The following is a 21,264-nucleotide window of genomic DNA, read 5'->3' on the forward strand; positions in this document are numbered from 1 at the left end:
ATCAATCAAATTTACTGCTAATTCTCCTTGAAATGACACTTGGAGACTAGTTAGATGTTCTACATTTGCCTGTTTTTCTTTTGTATGTATTAAAGGGCAAACAAGACAAAGTAAAACACTCATCTGTACATATGGGGTTAAGACTTAGGTGTCCTGCTATCTAGGATAATGCTGAAGTTAAAGATCTTTTTCTTCAGGTAGAAATTAATTGTGTTGCTTGAGAAGGCAATACAATTGAGAAGGCTCTTAAAGAAGTACCTCAAATGCTAGCAACAGACCTCATTACAATTGGTGGGTTCCCATGGACCAAGGACAAATTATTTTTCACAATTTCAAGCTTAACCCACCATTTTTATAACTGAAGAGCATCTTGTGGATGAACAATATGGTGTAATAGAGCAATATTTTCAGTTTGAAAGACAATGCTTTTTGTGTATCTAATCATCTCTATATGAGTCTGAGCATTGATTCCAGGACCCTCACAGAAAATAAAATCTTAACTTGCTTATATTTCATTATATTAAATGCTATTATTTATATTTGTAGAGATTATGCTATCTTCTCATCTGTTTAAAATATTCTCCAGAGAAAGTAAGGGAAGAGATGAGAGTATCCAAAAGGAAATGTACTCTTTACAGACTGAGTAGCTATAACCCCTCTGCACATCACCTTCACAACAATAAAAAAATTAAAAAAAATTTGAGATTATAATGAAAAAGAAAATACATAGACGCATAGTTTTCTCTAATAATTTCAGTGAGGAAGAAGAATTAAGAATGTAAATTAGGAAGGAAAATGATATTTGTGCTATTTAAGTATGTAAATAAATACATTATGTTTATTGCATGATATATATGTAATATCATATATATATGCATATATGGTATATGATCTCAGTTTTCACTTCCAGGTAGACTTGTCTTATTTTACAAATATGAAGCTATTTCACATTCTCAATCCTTTGAAGGTATATGAATATGATGAGGTTACTATCATGAGTTTGAAAAGGTACAGAGGGATTACACTTGTATAAGTGAGGTAATGAGTACATTTCCTGTCAAATATTGTCACCCCTGTCTCACTTTCCCTCCCCTTGGAATCTCCGTCTCCCTCTGAATTGTCGAGTTGTAACGTTCATTTCTTGTGAGTATTGCCATTGCTTCAGTTCGCCTTTGTCCTTTCGCTCACATTTTGTTAATCCCTTTCCGTTCCCCTTCCCCAAATTTTGGTAATTCAATGGCAAAGGTATTTGTGAATGAAATTCTCTTTTTGAAAATCCGCAACAGGTGCCTAATATTTTCTTAAAGATTTAGAGTTATAGTTATTCTCATTTAAATTGTGAAATTTTGCATTTTTAAGTTTTGTTTCTGACTACATTTTGAAATATGTAGGCATGATTTTCTTTATATAGTCCCCTTTATTTTTACTTTGCATATTATTGTGAACAAATCACGGCAAGAGGTTTATATTTTAACTGGTTTCTGTGCATAGAACATACTTAACAAAACTATAAATTACAAAGTGTAAAACACATTGCAAGCATGTGTTCACCTTGCATCACTATACTTTGTGGCAATTACTCTTGGCAATCAGTGTTTTATATTTACTTCTTAGAATTTGAATATCTTACATGGACCATAGTAGGAAAACTTTTGCAGTTCTTGTCCATTTGTGACTGGCTTATTTAATTTACTGTAAATTCCTGAATTTTCATCTAGGCTTTAGCGTACGGTGAAATTGCTTCTTCTTTGAATTTTTATTATCTTTAAGTAGTTTTACAGAGGAGTTGCCATTCATTAAAGCAGTTTAGGAATACAGTGCCCTTTAATCAATGTCACCCCTTTCCACATTCTCACCCACCCATCTCTATCTACCCTTTCACTCGCCTTTCTTAATTTTTAGGATATGGATTGATTGGGAGTGACATTCAACAAGGTAGTTTGTGTCATTTGTATCATTCCCTCAACATTTTCACCCCCTGCCTTTGACCTACCACTTCTCTTATTTTCTCATTTCTGTGGATATACAATTAACTGTTGATTATCATCTCTCCACTTCCTTCCTTGATTTGTCTACCCCTCTTCCCATGATCCCAACCTCTTCCCTCTTGCAAGTGTCCATTTCCTAGTACTATTTTGTTGGTCTTTGACTTAGCTCTCCATATTGGGAGTTGGTTATTTTTCAGTTAATTCATTTGTAGCAGCTTGCATAATGCCCAGTATATGTCCTTATAGACTTAGATGTATATTCTACAATTTTAATAGTTCCTTGATTCATATTTGCAATTGGTTATTTATGCCTTTTCTGATGTTTCTTTGGGGAAAATAAAATGTATTAATTGCATTAACTTTTTTCAAAGAATGATTATGTTCCATTTTTAGTACATGCTATCTATTTCATTAGTTTCTTAAACTACATGTATCTTTTCATTTCCTCTTGCCTACATTACAAGCTTTAGTTTGTTATATCTTGTCTTAAATTGATATTTGAATTATTTTAACCAGTCTTCTTTTTCCCTGTTAAGCTTAGTCTAAATGTTTTGTGTTATTATTACATTTTCAAAGATGGCTAGGGGTTTAGCTATTTCTTTATATGTATAAATTAGAGATTCACATATGTTTTGCAATTTCTGCTTATCTAATTAAAATTCTTTTTTGAATTCTGGTGCTATTCACTTTTCTTTTTTTTTTTTTTTGGTTTGTCCATCCATCTCTCATAATATTCTTGATAGTAGTATTTATAAACAAGATATACTTTCTTATATTGATATTTGTCTAATAACTATGTCAGCTTTCTTTCACTACATTCTTGCCATTTCTTTTGTATTTTCGTAGTACTAAAATTTGGACACAAAGTCTCTTGCTAGCGTGGCTAGTTCACTACCATTTGAGTCACTCCTTTAACCCTGATTTTTTTGCTGCTTGCTTTGGAGATAATCTAGAAGGCTTCTCTTCCCAGGCTGAGTTTGAACTAAGATCCACTCAATATCAACTATCTGAGAACCTAGGATTATAGAGATGGGACCCACTCATTCCTACCTCTTATTTCTTTGTCATTTATTTACAGTTTATTTATTGGACTCCCATGAAGCTCTGTTTTATTATTTTCTTTTTTTCCTCATTAGCTGATTGTCTTAATTTCCTTGGAGTTTTCATCCACAGTGTTTGTATTTCTGTCTACAATCTTTGAAATTTTTTTCTGACTGTCTTAATGATCTCATCTTTGTTTATGTTCTTAAAACTCTATAGATTATATTTGTACCTCTATTAACATATTACTGCCTTACTATAGATTTATATGTAAAACGACTTCCTGGAAATCACCACTATTACATGTAATAAATCTTTTAAATTTGACATGTCCCAACTGGTAATTGTGTCTTCACTTAAAAAAAATTTCTTCTATTTTCATTTCCTCCCTTATACTCATCATTGAAACTGCTTCATTTTGCTCAGAGGAAGCCCTTGACATCAACTTTAAATGTTCTATCTTATTCCAACTTTATGACAGATTCCTAATAAAATCATTCCTTTATCTAAAAAAATATCTAGAGTCTAGTCACCTCTCATTCTTTTCCTAGCAAGATACTAGGTAAACCACTATCCTTTCTCACATGAATTTTCTTGACACTGTATTGATGCCTCTCCTTGCTCATGCTCTTAGGTTTCATTGCTGTATTTTGAACATGAGCTATATAGTGTGAGTAAAACAATAGACAATTTTCTTCCTCTCATTAAGGCTCTGTCAGGTTTTGTTTAACAGACATAGAAGCTAAATTCCTAAAAGTCTAAGATGAATTCTCCTCTAATTACATAGCTGACTTGATCTCTACTCCCATTCTATTCACAAATGACTGTGTTTCATCTTATTTCACCAGTAATTCAGGAAATTGTTCCATTCTTTTTTTAAAGCATTTCCATAGCATTCATCAGAATTCCATTACCAATATTGAGGCTGTGGTCCTGCCTGAAACCTTGGGAATCACTTATATTTTTCCCTAGTCTTACTCTTTTATCATTCCAATGAAACTTACACATTAAATATCTTTTTTGCCACTGACCATAAATTACCAATTATGTTAATATGTGTTTGAAGAAAGATTGTCAGCATTATGTGTGCAAATAATCCCCTTTAGCTCTATCACCTTTCCATTTTCATTATACTAGTCTCTCCACTTACAGTATACAATCTGCAACATCACACCTCTTAAAGTATAGCTCTTGCTCAAAGCTCTCCTCATTATTAAATTTTTAACTTTCTCATTTCAGCTTAAACCAATGTGCCATGATGCAAATTCTCTTAGAAGCCTTTCTGAGGTACCACATACTCCTTAGATGCAGTTATAAGTTTTGATGGTATTTATGGTAATCTCACGGGAAGGTAGAAACCATGGTGTTTTTCTAATCATGATCTTCAGTTTTCACTTGTGGCAAAGCTTAACAAATAATGGCCTATAACTAATGTGTCTTGCTGTCAGGTTCCCCATTTGCAGCATAGTTATAATAATATTTAGCCTGTCTTCCTTGCAGCATTGTTAGATTTAAATAAGAAACATGCTACTATTTCCTCAGCTGTTAGTCATGTTAAAAAATATGTCACTGTTAGTAAGAAGTCTCTTTGCTGAAAGAAATTTATTGATTTTATTAAAGAAGACATTAAAGAAAGACATTAAAGAAAATGTTCTTTTATTAGCATAAAGGCATATAACATACTTTGTTGTGAACAGAGATCAAATAAGGTAGATTTTAAAATTTATTTTGAATAGCAAAAGTGATTACTACTTATGCTCATCCTCAGATGATACTTCCTAAAAAATCCTGTATTTTATGAGTTATTATGGTAAAACGTTTTGACAATACACAAATAGTAAGGAAGGGATCATTAATTGTTTTGCATTCGACAAACCATTTTATTAATACAACTTGTTTTGGTCAATCCTTTAAATGTGTATTTTATAATAATAATATTATTATTGTTATTATTATTAGTCTTTTATTTTTTGGTATTGAGGCTCAAATACAGGACACTGCACTTGCTAGGTAAACACCTTGTTACCAAGCTACATCTCAGCCCTGAATGAGTATTTTAAAAATTTCTAGTGCCTCAAAGCAGACTTATTGATAACAGACAATTATAATAATAGATTTAAGTATATGTATTATCACTAGTCATAGCCTTTTTCCTCTGAAAAATCTTGTAATGGCTTTTCATGCAACAGCAATATATAAGATCTAAACACCTTATACATTTTGAATTACTTTCTTACTTTTCCTCCTTCTGTCCATTTCTTTACCAGTATACCCCAGCCTTTGAATTATGTGTGTGAGCTCCCTTCTCCATCATCCAATCTCATTGTCTGTTTATTTACCTATATGTGCACCCTCTCATTTCAAGCCACTCTGCAATTTTTATTTGGTATGTTGACAAAACAGGATATATGTTTTATTTTAATTCAAGCAAATATTTAGAAATTAATCCTGATCTGCTACCAATTTTCATAACATTCATAACATAATAAAAAGGAAAACCTGACAAACATATTTCATAAGTCTATCCTTAAACTGACTAAAGTCAGACAAAGACAATGCAAAGGAAGAGAGAATGAAAGAAAGAAAAAAGAAAGTTGGAAAAGAAGAAAGAAAGAATGGAAAGAAGGAATGAAGGAAGGAAGGATGAAAGGAAGGAAGGGAGGGATAATAGAGTAAGAATTTACTGATGAAGAGAAAATGATAAAAAGTATCTCAAAAATAGAAGTTATGATTAAGAATAACTTCTTTGCAACATTATCTAAATTTGAACGATAAATTGCCTAAATATCCATATCTATATATACATATAGATATACATATAGATATACATATATATCTATATGTATATATAGATATATATGTATATATATATATATATTTGGTCTGGGCTTGGGCTCTGTCCCTGCACTCTTCATCTCAAGGGGAGTCCTCTACCGCTTGAGCCACAGCGCCAGTTCCTGTTTTCTGGTGGTTTATTAGAGATAAGAGTCTCGTGGACTTTACTGCCCGGGCTGGCTTTGAACAGTGATCCTCAGATCTCAGCCTCCTGAGTAGCTGGGATTACAGGTGTGAGCCATCGGTGCCCGGCTATCACTATATTTTTAAAATATTTTTGAAGCGCCTCATGAATTTCCATTCATGTACAAAATAAAGTTTTATAATTGTTAGGAAGTAATAAGGACATAAGGAAATCAGAATAGGTTTCATTTCTTCAAAATAGTTTGATGCTCAGGATCATACGATAAAAGGAAACATCTGAAAAATATTACCTACATATTTCTTTCAAAAGCAGCATATTTTATTGTCAAATATTGTAGCTTTCCTGCCAAGTTTCTATAAGGTAAGGAACCTATGATTTGTTTAAAATTACCTGTCAAGTGACACATTTGTAAAATATGATTCAAGTTTTTCTCACATTTATGTAAAACTTTACTGCTGATGACATAAAAAATCACATAGTGACATCATTCCTATATATATATATATTCATAATAATTATACATGCATAATAGTTATGGAAACTTCAAAGATGTTAGAGATCCAATTTAAAAACTGACTTATAATTACATGAAAAAAAAGAGTTTACAATTTGGGTCATTTTTACAAAAGTTTAGTTTACTTTTATTTCATCTTTGTGTTTCTTACATGCCAACCCTTACTTACCTTCAATAGCAAGAGACCACCACCAGATATGACTTGTCAGCTTGGGGCTTTCTACTCTCCAATAGTATGAAATAAGAAATTATTTTCTGCATAAGTTACTCAGTGTGGCATTCTCTAACAGCAAAAAGTTGGCTGAAATCATCATTTTAATAAATTTTCCCAAAGAAATAAAATATTTGAGGATATTTCTGAGTAATAAAATGGATAAATGTGTTTCATTTATTTTTTTTCCATCACTTTGGAATCCTAGCGAGCTTTCCTAGTTATCTTTATAATGGTATTCTGATTCTCCTTGTGTCATTTTCTGTATATATAGTTTGTTTTTTTTCTCCAGTGTTTTAAATCCTTTATGGAAAAAAATTTAAGTTGTGTTGGATGTATAAAAATAACCTCATAATCAATGTTAACATTATTTCATTACTTAAAATATGCTAAATACTATCCAATTATTTGCATAAATTATTTCAATATAGTAGTTGCAACAATTGCCTCATTTAATAGGTAGAAGTAAGTATCAGAATATCTAAACATTTTGTTTATGGTTATTAAAACATTGAGTGGTGAAATTTAGAGTTTGAATCTCCTTCTAAATGATTATAAAACCCACAGAAACTCCCTGTACTTTAAGAAAGTTGTAGTTCTTCAAAATCAATTGAAAGAAAATTGAAGTAGTTTTTCACTAGCCACATGACTCAAAGGAACATTTTAATGGATCTCATGTTGGCATCATTACATTAAGAAGTGCCCTGCATCCTCTATCTGTTCCTCAGAGAGAAGTCAGCAAGAGTCTCTCATCACCACTACCAAGCTTTGCAATTTCTACAAAATCTTAAATGATGGTACTTACTAATGACCTCATTGCATTCTTGATTTTTCTCTAAAACCCTTCACCTAAAATACTCTAGAATCATATTAATTTCTTAATTCTGTATCTACTTCTGTAAAAAGCCTACCTCAAAGAAATAGAGTAGTGAACAGTGACCTATGAATCATCTAAAATATCATAATGGAAATTTACTTTGGTAAAATCCTTTTATAAAGGGAGTTATATAAAAAGACTGAGATGGAAACTATCTAATGTTTTGGAGATAACTCTCAAATGAAGAGTGGAAAAATTGGGAAGAAATAGTAAAGCCTCAAGGAAATTGCAACAAACAGATGATCAAAACAAAAGATAGTTCAGTAATTGCAAACACTCTGTGAAAAAGCCCATATGAATTACATGGTCGAAGGTCTTCCTGCCATCAAACTGGCCACTCTAGTTATGTAGATAAAGGTGGAAGGGGAAAAAATGGTAAACTGACGTAGAAACTAGACATCTAAAACATTATGATGTTTGGGAAATAAGGGTCTCATTTGTGTGAGGAATATTTCATGATGTAAGGCAAGAATTATTGCACCTGTTTTTAAAAGTGTTTACACAAAATGTTTTTAAATAGTGTATGAATGAAAGATGAAGGAAGAAAGGAAGGAGAGAAGGAGATAAAGAAAGGAAAAAAGAAGAAAAGAAAGAAGGAAGGAAAGAAAGAAAGAAAGAGAAAGAAAGAAAGGAAGGAAGGAAGAAAGGAAGGAAGGAAGAAAGGAAGGAAGGAAGGTAGTGAGGGAGGGAAGAAAGGAAGGATGGGAGGGAGGAAGGAAGGAAGAAGGGAGGTAGTGAGGGAGAGAAGGAAGGAAGGATGGGAGGGGGAAGGAAGGGAGGGAGGAAGGAAGGGAGGGAGGAAGGAAGGAAGGAAGGGAGGGAGGGAGGAAGGAAGGAAGGAAGGAAGACTTGATAAACTTTAATTTGTATGTATTTAATGAAAACTCTTGAGTGTATTCTCATGATGAATTTTGATTCCCTCTGTTGTTTAATACTCTACTTATGGATGGAATATTTGTGATATCGAGATAAATTCTCATGGTTCCTCATTAGCTTTTCTTGTGAAGTTTATGCTCAGTACATGTACTATGAATTAACAGAACAGACCAATAAGTTTTGCAATTAAAATATCTATTTTTCCTATGCATTAGAAAAGAAAATCTAAAGTACTTATAAACTTGAAAGAAAAATAAAAGTGTTTAAAAGTTTGGTGATACTTGCCAAATATGTTTCAAATTGCTGATAGCATTGATTCTCAATTAAGCAAAATCTACTTAATTAACCACAAGACACATTTGCACATTTAAGTATTTAATTTGCCATTTCCCCTGTCTGTTTTAAAGATTCTAGTTATTATTTCTTTCATATATGTTTTCCTTTATTTACTTTCTTCAATTTTCTGAATTTGTTTGATAATGAGATGGAAAGTACCAGTAGAGTAAGAAACGAGATAGACTTCTTAGTTATTCAAGTATTTTTATTTAAACATTTATAGACATTTTCCTGTTTTTACAGTAAAATATAATTCTTTACTCAAAATAATACTTTGAATTATACAAATACTGTTCAATGTTTAACTCTAGCTAATTAAGAAACAATTAACCTCATATAGTGATTGCTTTAGTAATGAAATCATTTACCATCTACTTTCTATGAATTTTCCAAGAATATAATGCAGTCTTTAACAATAGCTATTATGCTACATAATAGGATTCAGGAATTTAATACTCTCAGTTGATTGAATCTATGGACCCTTTTGATCCCCATTTCCTCAGGTCAATAAACTATGGATGTCCTATTCTGAACACCCCTGATAACCACCATTCAGCCTTATTCATCAAGGAGATTGCTGTATTGTTCACTCCATATATTAGGGCAATTATAATATTTGTATATGCCAGCCAAGCTTTATTATGTCAGCTGAAATAAAACTTGAATCATTGCTTCATTTTCTATTTGGCAGTAACTTGAATAGTATATGAATTACTTTGTTATGTTCATGCATCTTTTTTATTAATTTTTGGTATCTTTAAGTAATTGTACAAAGGAGTTGCCAATTAACAAAGCAGTTTATTAAGTGCTGTGTAACGATCAATGTCACTGCTTTCAAAGTTCTTACCCCTTCATCCCCTACTAAACTCTTCTCTCACTCTTTCTAATTTTGTAGGATGTATATTGTATTTTGGAATACATTTTATCCTTCTTCTCTTCTTTGTTTGTCTACCTCTTTTCCCTTGACCCTGTCTATGCATCCCTGTCTAGTACCAGCCTGCTGGTGTTTTATTTTGCTGATTGAATGGATGAATCTGTTAATATTTTATGACATTGACAGGCTTTTTGCTTCTTTGAGTTAAATAAGAAAGATGAAATTTCTTGCAAATTTAAAATAATCTTTCATTTTGGAGTTCTTATTGGACTTCATTAGCTCTACAATGAATTATATATTTATAACTATGATGTAATAAATATTCTAATACAATATTGTAAATACTGTATATTTATGTAATACATTTGTAATAAATACATATTTATGTAATAAATAGGTATGTAATGTACCTATGTATCTGCTAGACACATGTCTACACACATCTTTAAAATATTTGGAATGTAAATAAAAGATATCATTCCCCTTTTCTGATTTGTATCTCTACAGAATTCTGGTTTTATATAATATTCCTCATAGAAAATCTTCATGTAGTACTGGAGGCACTTTTGAACAATTAGCATAGCATATACTAAAAAACACGAATGACTGCAATAGAAAACATGATTTGCCAAGGTTTGTATATTAACTGGAGGCATCAGGATGAACAGAAAGTGAAGGAGATGAATGTATCAAAGTACAATATGTACATATATGAAAAGGGAATAATAGGAGCTGGGAAGGTGGCTCAGTGGTAGAATGCATGCCTTGCATGCATGAGGACCTGGGTTTGATTCCTCAGCACCACATAAGCAAAAAAAGCTGGAAGTGGCTCTGTGGCTCAAGTGGTAGAACACTAGCTGAGGGACAGAGTTCAGGCCCCACAAAAGACAAAAATAATAATAATAATAGTGCTTGACAATGACAAAGGTTTGAGTATATATGTAAAAAGGAACATGAAAATGAATCCAGTTTGATTGACCAATTGATGCTAATAACAAATGTGAGGAAATAAGAGATTCTAAAGCAACTAAACAAAAATAGATCTCCTCTTATCATAGTTTAAGTGAAGTATTATTGTGTATAATGAGCAAGGAATGGCAAAATTACTAAGTCAGCTATAAAATTTGTCCCATCAACAAAGAAAAATTAAAAGTCTGAAGAGCATAGAAGTGTGTATTACAAACTGAAAGAATTTATCTGCTAACCTGGATTACTTCATACAAGCCAATTATTCATAATTGATTAAAACAAAAACTTCAATGACAAATCAAAACTAAAACAGCTTATGACCATAAAATCATCACTGCAGAAGATTTCCAGAAATTCTATATACCAAAGAAGAAGATAAAAAGCTACATGACATTAAGGGGGAAGGGAGAATCTCACTAAGTAATTAGATAAATGAACATGAGGGAAAAATCAAATAAGAAAATGACAGAAATATATATTTTTAATAGGAATTTTGAATATTACTGGTCTCAATTGCCTAATCAAAAGACACATGTTGGTGTACCAGATTTAAAAGGAGGGGGGGGGAACAAGACCAAATCATTTGTGGTTTCTAAAAACTGCATCCTGTTAAGAAAGAGAACATGAGTTGGCACCAAAAAGATGGCAAAATATTTTCCAAATAAATGCTTTCCCAAATCAAGAAAGAGTAGCTACATTCATTTCTGAGGAAGCAAACTTCAGATAAAAATTATACAAGAGAGAAAAAGAGTATCTTCTCATACTACAAAGTATCCATGCAGAGGATTTTTTCTATTATAAACATATATGTCAATGTTGATACACCTAATTCCATGAAACAAAATAAAGCCCACTTCTAAATAAAAGCTTAGCAATTCTTACCCAATAATGATAAATGAATTTTATACTTCACCCTTACTAGTAGAATTAAGATAAACAAGGAAACCTTAGAACTATTTTACACTCCATGTTAATGTGCTTAATGAACATATACATATACATTCTATACAATAACCACAAAATTCATGTGTAGTTTTTACCTAACTGAAGTATATGTTTAACCTTTTATTTTTTACAGAAACCAATTCTACCTAGATCAAATACCTTAATTAATTCAATACTAGAAATTTGGATACCAGAGAAAGAAAGTATTTGATAAGATAAACACATTGGTAAAACTTTTCTAAATAGAAAATCAATTCTCAGAAAATTTGAACAAAAGTGATAAATGATGAATTGCTATAGATTCAAAAATTTATCCATAGTCAAAGAAATAATTTCCAGAATCAAAAGAAAACTTGCTGAAATAGGAACTCCACAATCTTTTCTCTATTCCAATTATTCAAAAACTGAAAAAGATGAAAAGTAAGTAGACAGTAAATTCTTTAGGTGAATATACTGTCCCAGAAGAATAAATGAACAAATTCTATGTTTTACATAATGATTTCTGATACTAGCTAGTGATAGTATGTTATATAGAATCCAGAAAACAAACACTGGTTATTTTAGAAGGCCTGGCCAAGACCAAAAATGGTAGAGAAAACTTTCAGGGCACCATTGTATCACACTTGTAATTCTAGCTGATATCTTAGGATCGGGTTCAAGGCCAACCTGGGGAAGAAAAGTCTCCATGAGACTCTTATCTGCAAAAAACTACTCAAAAAAATGGAAGTGGTGCTGTGGTTCAAGTGGTAGAGAGGCTAGCCTTGAACACAAAAGAGGTTCTTGGACAGTTTCCAAACTATAAGTTCAAACATACATTCATATGCTATATCAAAAAAGGAAAAATTTATCTTCATATTTTCTAAAAATAATTTTTAATCTATTTTAAAAGAAAAAAGGGAAGGAAGGAAGGAAGGAAGGAAGGGAGAGGGAGGGAGGGAGAGAGTAAGGCAACATTCTTGCATTTTTTTCTTAGTTTTGACAAATGAAGTGGAAAAATCAATCATGTTAATCATTCCTTTTTAACTCATTTCCTCATTGTCTATGGTAAATTTATAACATTTCATATCTGATATATAGAAAATGCATGTTGTTGGCTTTATAATGAGAGAAAATAGATCACTTTTTGCTTTTTTAAATAGTACTTTTGCTTAAATTTTAAGCTCCATACTACACAGTTAAGGGAAATGCATTCTTAACTTCCTGGAGGTTTCCAGGAGAATGGGAAGTCTGTCTCATAATGGGATTTCAGTATCACAGAGAATTCTGTCACTCGAAGAAGTAGATTACAGTGCATGAGGTGGAAGAGAGTATGTGGTGGTGTTAAGCAGAACATATGACCTACTTTTTCATGAACTTTTTGTATTTTCTATGCAAAAGAAAAGACTCACTTCATATCATAATAATTTGAGGTTCCCTACTGAGGAGGAGATAAAACTTTCATAATTTTGCTTTTGATTTAAAAACAATAATACATCAAAATATCTGGAGCTTTTCTATTACTCTTTATTCTTATGTGGAAATCTGCCAGTTTCTTTTCTGAGATCATGTCTTACTTGACTTATTTTATTAAATGCAGACTTTATTGCATGATATCACTCTTTTCTCCTTTATGACTTCATAAGATGCATGACCTATATTCCACTTTATCTCTGCCAACCGTTTAGGCGATTTTCACTAACACCTATCCTGGGTCACCATGAATGCTTCTAGGGAAACCAATAGGCCAGAGGCTTGTCTGCTAATACATAAACCCAAGTGGTTAAAGTCTGCTTTTTGTTTTGATTTAAATAATGTATACCAGAAAGATAAAAGTTGCATGTTTTGGCTCAGAGTCAGAATCTAGACTTTCAATAAGCCCACAATAAAATATGACTAAAAAGGTGATGTACTTGAGTTTGCTGGGAGAACAGCAAGTAGAAGATAGGAAAATGTATAGGGAATATGTGCTGTAAATCAAGGAAGCACATTATATAAACATATGAATATATATGAAAATGTGAATATATATGAAATCATAATTAAAATTGTTAATTTTGCTCTTGGATGTATGCAATATTTCTTTTGGATAAGTAGAATTTTTAAATGTATCATTTTAAATGAATAATAATCTAAACCATAAAATTTATGGTTTTGTTAAGAATTTTAAATTAATGTTGCTCTAAGCCACACACAATCATGTCACTGTTGACATTATTATTATTATTATCATTATTAATTAACATATACTTTGCTTTGTATGTGCTGTGGTAGAAGTACTTCCTGAACGTAAAAGCTAAGAAACAGATATTTCAGATACTTTGGAGCTGTTGAAGTATTAGTACTCATATAATTGATATTATTCACAATTTTAAGTTATTTTTAAGATTTAATTAAATTTCTTATCATGAGAAGTGAAAGTCAACTCAGCCAGCCAGAGTAGTTCAAGCCTCTAATCCTTGCTACATGTGAGACAGAGAAGGAAGAGATCATGTTTCAAGGACATCATGGACATAAATGTTCACAAGTCTCCTTTTAAATCAAGGTCTTGGCATGGTGACAATCATCTGTTACCCTGTTAGTGACAGGGATAACAACATCCCAAGCTTGCCCATGCCAGCATGAAGACCCCATGCTGGCATGAAAACCCCATGCCGGCATGGAGACCCTAACTGGGAAATATCCAGTGCAGAAAAGGCTTGGATGTGTGGCTCAAATGGCAATGTGCTTGCTCAGCAAGTTCAGTACCTACTACTGAAAAATAATTCACACAACTTTGCTTTCATTTCTCTCAATTTTCCCCTTTTGCTTCACGCCACATTACAGCAGAAATAATTGTGCCACTCACAACTCTAAGAATATGTTCACTTTTTTATTGAAGAACATATTTTAAAATTCTTGTCCTGAAGCTAACAAGTTCCAAAACCTCTTGACTTAAAATGCTTTAGCAAGAAAGCAATGTAATCATCTCTTTTAATAATAAAGTCTGGAAACAGGATATTTCAGGGCAGATTCAGTCGCTCAAGAAAAGCATCAAATTATATGAGTCATTTATTTCATAATGCTTTTTAATCTTGCCTTTGGGCTTTTGTCTTGTGTCATTGTCAACAGGATCTATTTTATCAGGAGACAACATGTATGAATAAAAGTCAGAAATAAAGAGTAAGATTTTTTTTTGTCAATTATGTGGCTTGAACTCTGGACCTATTCGCTGTCCCTCAGCTCTTCAGCTCAATGCTAGTACTTTACCATTTGAGCCTCAGTGCCACTTCCACGAGTAGGATTTTTAAGATTTAATTGTCAATGAACAGCATTGAGAATATAAGTATTTGGGGTGATAGATGGATTAGTCACTCTGTTCAGGGTTATATACAGTATGCATGCATGTGATGCATACTTTACTCCAGAACTCCAAATACAATTCTTATGTGTCATATTAAAATAGGTTAAAATTAGATTCACCTGTTAATGAGACTGTTAATCTTCAGCGAAATTTTGATGCATGATAATGTTCTTCTTCACATAACAATTATATTTTCTATCTCCAACAAATATTTTAGTATTAAAGAATAGACTAAGGTTATGATTTCTTTTTTAAAATAATAATTTGAAAATGAAAATCAAATATTGCTGACTTAGAAAAACTTGACTTAAACTTTTGAGTGAATATCTTCCTTGGATACATTGTACCAGATAGAATCATGTTTCCTTGAACACAAGGGAAAGATAAGTACAGGTGCTGAATTCACAAACACTACTAGATATATAATGAACAATCTTTGAAACACAAGCTATGTTAAGTGAACTGTCTAAAGACAAAAAGTGAATTTTATTTCAATGTAAAAATGGGACCAGTGTTTGTCCAACATTTTGGCTGCACCAGTTTTCTCTAACTTCAAAAATGTTTTGCCATACACTTTGGATCTAAATCTGATACAAGCTGAATTCCATATCCCTTCTCATTTTCTATCTTAAACCTCAAAGCATTTTTTAACTTGGCATTTTTAACTTGCCAATTCTGAGACAATTATTCATCTCTACCTATAAATGTCATGGAATTTTAAAATCATTTAATTTTGACTATGAAAATGTAATCTATACTCTTTAAATATTTTATAAGTAATAATTTTTAATTTTAATTATGCCTACTGTATTAATATACATATAACATATTGATAAAATAAATGAATTTAAGAAAATACATTAACATGATAGATATAGTTAATTGGTATATCGCATATATTATGTATATATAGCTTATTTTTTCATAACTAGTTCATAACTCCTGTTTTGAATGCTGTAGGTCATCAGTTCTGATGACATATATATATATATATATATGTATATATATATATAGCATGTGTGTATCATAGTATTTTATTAACTAAACAAACTACAACTTTATAAAAAAGAGTTGTGGAGGTGGGGAAGGAAGGGATGGTAGGAGAAAACAAAGGAGGATGCAACATGTTCAATAGGAAATGTACACATTACCTTGATCATGTAACTAAACCCCTCTGTATAGCATTTTTACAATAAAAAATGTACAAAAAATTAGCCATCACAAACAAGTCTTGGTGATACTTCTTTGTGGCCTCTCTGAATGGACAATATCTCTAATTTTCCTGTTGCTGCTTTTTATTCACTTTCAAATAAAATTGCTTCATATGTTTTAAACAGTTGCTTGCCTAAAAAGCAAACAAACAAAAAGACAAAGGAAAAAAAACCAGAAAAACAAAACAACAATAAACCCTGGCTCATATGGTAGAATGTCAGCTGAGCCTAGCAGAAGGAGATCCCTGGGAGTAAATCTCAGTACCACACCCAATCCCTTCACCACACATAGAAAGAAAAAGAATGAAAAAAAGGAAGAAAGAACAAAAGAAAAAGAGAAAGAGAAGGAAAGAAAGAAAGGAAGGAAGGAAGGAAGGAAGGAAGGAAGGAAGGAAAGTAATTATAAAGCTAAGTTCAAATTCCCACAAAATTATACTGTGGGTTTTATGGCTTGTTTGTATGGTGTTAGCTGATATCTATACTATGCCAGGATAAATAGTCATTTAGGATGAAAAGTAGAATGAAAACTTTATATAAATCAGAATGTAAGAAAGTAATTGTTTCTCCACATTTCCAATCTACATAATTTTTCAGCATATCTTGTGATTTTTATCCATCAGCTAGTTACATTCAGTATATGTACAGACTCAGCTGGCACAGTTCTGATTTTGAAAAACCAGTGTGCTAGGGTGAATATGGAGTGGGAACAATAGGCTTAGAAGATCTTTCTCAAACTGCAAAAGCAGGAATGAAAATGGACCAGATATGGATGTGATTTGAGAAGAAAAAAATGTGTATGATGACATTAAACTTATTGGCTTCATAGACTAAAAAGGACCCACACTACTGTAAATTCTATGAATTTTATGTAGTTGAATAATGACAAAAATCTTAGATTGTCTGAAAAGATTAGTAGTATAATCTCTTCTACCAGTGTCCTGAAATTTAAATGTAAAACACAGTGTTATTTTCTACAATAGTTTTAAGCATTGTAATAACTTTCAACATTATTGGGTCTGCTTGTGGCTTTAAAAAAGGCTATGTTATTCACTTGACATTGAATATGAATTTTAACTATTTCTAGGTTAATTTCCTCTTCTTCAGGAGATTTTCAACAATTTGTAGATGAACCTTGTAGACTAGATAAAACAATTTCTCTAAAGCTAGTTATATACAATGAATGTATAAAACACATATAAAGGATACACTAATTTATAATTTAACATCACAAAATATGCCAAACTCTACAATAAGTTCCAGTTTAGTATATGTACAGAGAAATACTGCACATGGTATCATCTGCTGTCATGTCTAATGTGAAAAACTATATACTCAATGTGAAGTACATCAAGGTATGTTCAGTAAAAAATGACAGCACGAGATAGTCTCTTCTGGTTGTTGCATAATATTTTCACCAAACATAATTCATACACTAATAAACGTTTGTATTAAGATATTTCAGTGGTGGGCGAGTAGCATTTAAGATGAGCAGGAGCTAAAAGCTACATAGTGTTGATTCAAAAGCTGGAGTTGAGATCAACTCCAAAAATGCACTGTGAGGCTCTGTTAAAATCATTATCTGAGGTAAAGTGACAGGTCACGAGTTGCTGCAGCTGCCCTGGTCGCCCCAGTGAGCCACTGTCACCTTTGTCATAACTCAAGCCCTAAGGCCAAGCCCAGAAGCTGTGTGTGTCCCTAATCCTGCCAACACAAACCTCTAACTTCAGCCAGCAGCCTAGGAGCTCTGACTTCAGGATTTTACATTGGTAGCAGTTGCTAATGGAGCCCAAACAAAACAAAGAAAGAAAGAAATCATCTAATAAAGGTTAGAAGAGTGTAATGATTTTATGTAACAAATAGCTACGGTTTCTTTATAGGAATGATATCCAGGAAAATGTAGGCGCACAGCAAGTACATTAATTGTTATTAAGCAAGGAAGAGAGTTTGGTGTTGCTGAATAGAATGGAGTGAAGAGGCAGAAACTGTTAGAGGCCCTTGTGAAGTTTCAACTTGAGGCAGGAAACAAGTAGTGTACCTTTCTTGAGGCTCTTCACATTGTAAGAATTTCACTCCACAGTTTGGAATTGACCCTAACTTTGACATAAGAATAGGAGTGTGATAAAAATATAAAGCATCCAAAGAAATTGCAAATGCCATCCTCCACAAAGCTCCTGTGTCTGGGTCTTGCATTACTAAACAGGTGAGTTTCTGGGTCTGAATCATAGTATTCTAACAACACTAGGCAGAGAGAGAGGTGGAGAGTGCTGCTTAAAAGCTGCAATTGTTTCAGATAAACCAGTGAGAGAATGTATGTACATATGTGAAAGGGAAGATGTACCCAGGTTACAGATGACTCCAGGAGATTTTCTCACCAAACACAGCCAGAGAACACAGTGGTGAAGGAGGCAAGGAAAACCAATGAGTTGTGAACAGAATTTAGCAGCTTCCTCAATGGTTCAACCATGAACTCTTCAATTAATGATACGAATTCTTAAAAATCTAAACCATGGGATGGAAAAGATATGATAGCATTTGGTCCACCAGCTTAAAACTGTCCACTTCCCAGGCAAAAGAAGAAGGGTGGTAAGTAAATATGGCATGAGTATCTCTACCTACTGTCAATCGTCCAGTAAGAAGAAATGAAAATAAAATGGCTGACGAAAGAACCAGTCAGAAGATTGAGGCTGCAGTTTAAAACCCTTGTTTTTTGGGGTTTTTTTTGTTGTTGTTTTGTTTTTACCTATCAACCAGGTTTCTAGAACTATGTATGATTTATTTGCTTGCAATATGATTTTAATTTTTTTTTAATTGGGGCTCATATTCTAGGCCTGCGTGTTGCCCCTGAGCTTCTTTTGCTAAAGGCCAGTGCTCTGCTAAGTAACCATAGGTCCACTTCTGTTTTTGTTGTTCTTTTTTGTTTGTTTATTTTTATTTCTGTTTTACTAGTTTATTGGACCTAAGCGTCTCATGGACATGCCTGACTAGGTTGCATTCAAGCCAAGATCCTCAGATCCCAGCTTCCTGAGTAGCTAGGATTACAGGCATGAGCCACTAGAGTAGGGCTTGATTTATTTCTACTGAGTTAATCTAATAATGCCTATTTGGAGTATATATTGTTTTAAAAATAAGCTTAATCTCAATAAATTTTTAAAACTGGTTTTCAATTGTTTTAAATATGGCTAAGCTGTGATTTTTAAAAACTCCATATTTGGTTTGTAAGACAAGTTTATAACTTGAATTTTGTTAAATCAGAAAGCACCTTGCCTATCAAAAAAACTACAAACAGATGTTAATAAATGTGTTACCTGATATAGAAAATGTTGTGTTGTCTTTCAGATGCCTAGGGTTGGATTCTATTTCCATGTTGTGTATGAACTGATGCAACTTTATTTTTTCAAAAATATGATCTTTCTAGGTAGACTCTGATTTCTTTTCTCAAGGAAAGAGCTAATACTCATTCCATCCACCTAGTCTCCTCAGTAAGTCTCCTGAACACAGCTTAGGTTGGGTCAGGGGTTGGTATCATGGGGAATGAGATTCAACTCTGTAAATTCTAGAGGCACAGGCATTAACTTCTTGGTAATTTAAGACTGACTGGTGGTATACTAGACACCAAAGCAATGACAAGCGGTGGAGCATGGGACTTACACAGACACAATTTGAGTAGAGGCTACTTCATAGTTCTGTTCATTGATTTGCTGAGATGTCTGTCATTCTCTAAGATCATGGATTGGGATCCATGATGGATGATCTATGGATAGAAGAGACTTAAAAATTATGTGATCTTGGGCTGGGAAGGTGGCTCAGTGGTAGAGTGCTTGCCTTGCATGCATGAGGCCCTGGGTTCGATTCCTCAGCACCACATAAGCAAAAAGAAAAAAAGCCAGAAGTGGCGCTGTGGCTCAAGTGGTAGAGTGCTAGCCTTGAGCTGAAGAGCTGAGGGACAGCACCCAGGCCCAGAGTTCAGGCTCCATGACTGGACCAAAAAAAAAAAAAAAATTATGTGATCTTTTAAAGAGAAGAGACCATATGAAGTTATTTAAATTTAATATTTAATACCACCTATGAACTTAGTATTTTTAGAATACTGGAAATAGGGAACAAAATCAGCAGAGAGGTACAATTTTAATTATTTAGACAGGAAGTAAGATATTCCCTTTCACCACACTCCTGTCTCATTCCTTTAACTCATCTACCACATAGCTGTGGGAAGTCGGCAAAAATAGATATTAACTATCCAAAAAAATAATAGAAATGTCCTGATTTCAAGATAACAGCTCAGAGAGAAAAGAAAAGATGTGCCAGTACAGGCCACATTGCACCTCATTGCTAATACAGTGTCAGCTTAAATTAGGGAAAAGGACTTTAGTTCACAGAATGGAAATAAAACAACCAGCATAATGGTTTTGGGGTTCTTTTCTCCTGTAAATAATGAGATCCTTCTCTCCCTCTACATTTATACACTGTAGTTTAGTTCTTTGAAATCTACAACAATAGATTCATAATATAAGTATTTTGGAAAGTCATTTTTAGGTAGAGGTTAACAAATACATGCTTTCACTTGCTTTTGTAACGAAAAGTCTCATCGGAATAAAATGACATGGCCCTTCAGCAAACTGCAATTATGCCCAGCCATATTTTCCTTGGATTTGCACAGAGTAGTAATTGGCTATCCTCAAATACTCTGAACTCATCCAATGTGATGAGGATAAGAAAGTATTTATTCAATGTTGTATGAAACGAAAGAAAGTTAGTACTTCTTGTGATAAGGAGAAAAAGAGGGAAAAGGCCCTGGGCCTGAACATCATGCATATAATATGGAAGTATTTATTCAGTCAGTAATTATCTAATTCTCTTTCACTTTTCTACGTACTTTTTGAACACAATAATCAATTTGGAAGAGACTGAAAAATAAAGGTTAATTTGTGTTCTACTTGAAATACAGCTCCAAATCTCACAAGAATTTCCAAAAGCAAATGAAATGTGCCTTGAATAGCTCTTATAGAAAAAGAATATGAATGAAGGAAAAAGTGGTTCATAAGGATAACCAGACAAAATGCACTGGAATACATTTGTTTATAGATGATGGGCAGAAGCCACATTGTTTTCCATTTTAGGATCTT

At 32.8% G+C, this 21,264-nt stretch overlaps 1 non-coding gene across 1 annotated transcript; it reads left to right on the forward strand.

Moving 5' to 3' along the window:
- The first annotated feature begins 20,868 nt into the window (after positions 1-20,868).
- LOC122110196 lies at positions 20,869-20,999 on the forward strand. The gene has a single exon (XR_006147848.1). It is a non-coding gene; the product is annotated as a U6atac minor spliceosomal RNA (small nuclear RNA).
- The last annotated feature ends 265 nt before the right edge of the window (positions 21,000-21,264 follow it).

Source organism: Dipodomys spectabilis, unplaced genomic scaffold (genome assembly GCF_019054845.1).
Source record: "Dipodomys spectabilis isolate Male_0828 unplaced genomic scaffold, ASM1905484v1 ptg000075l, whole genome shotgun sequence".
Taxonomy (NCBI): Eukaryota; Metazoa; Chordata; class Mammalia; order Rodentia; family Heteromyidae; genus Dipodomys; species Dipodomys spectabilis.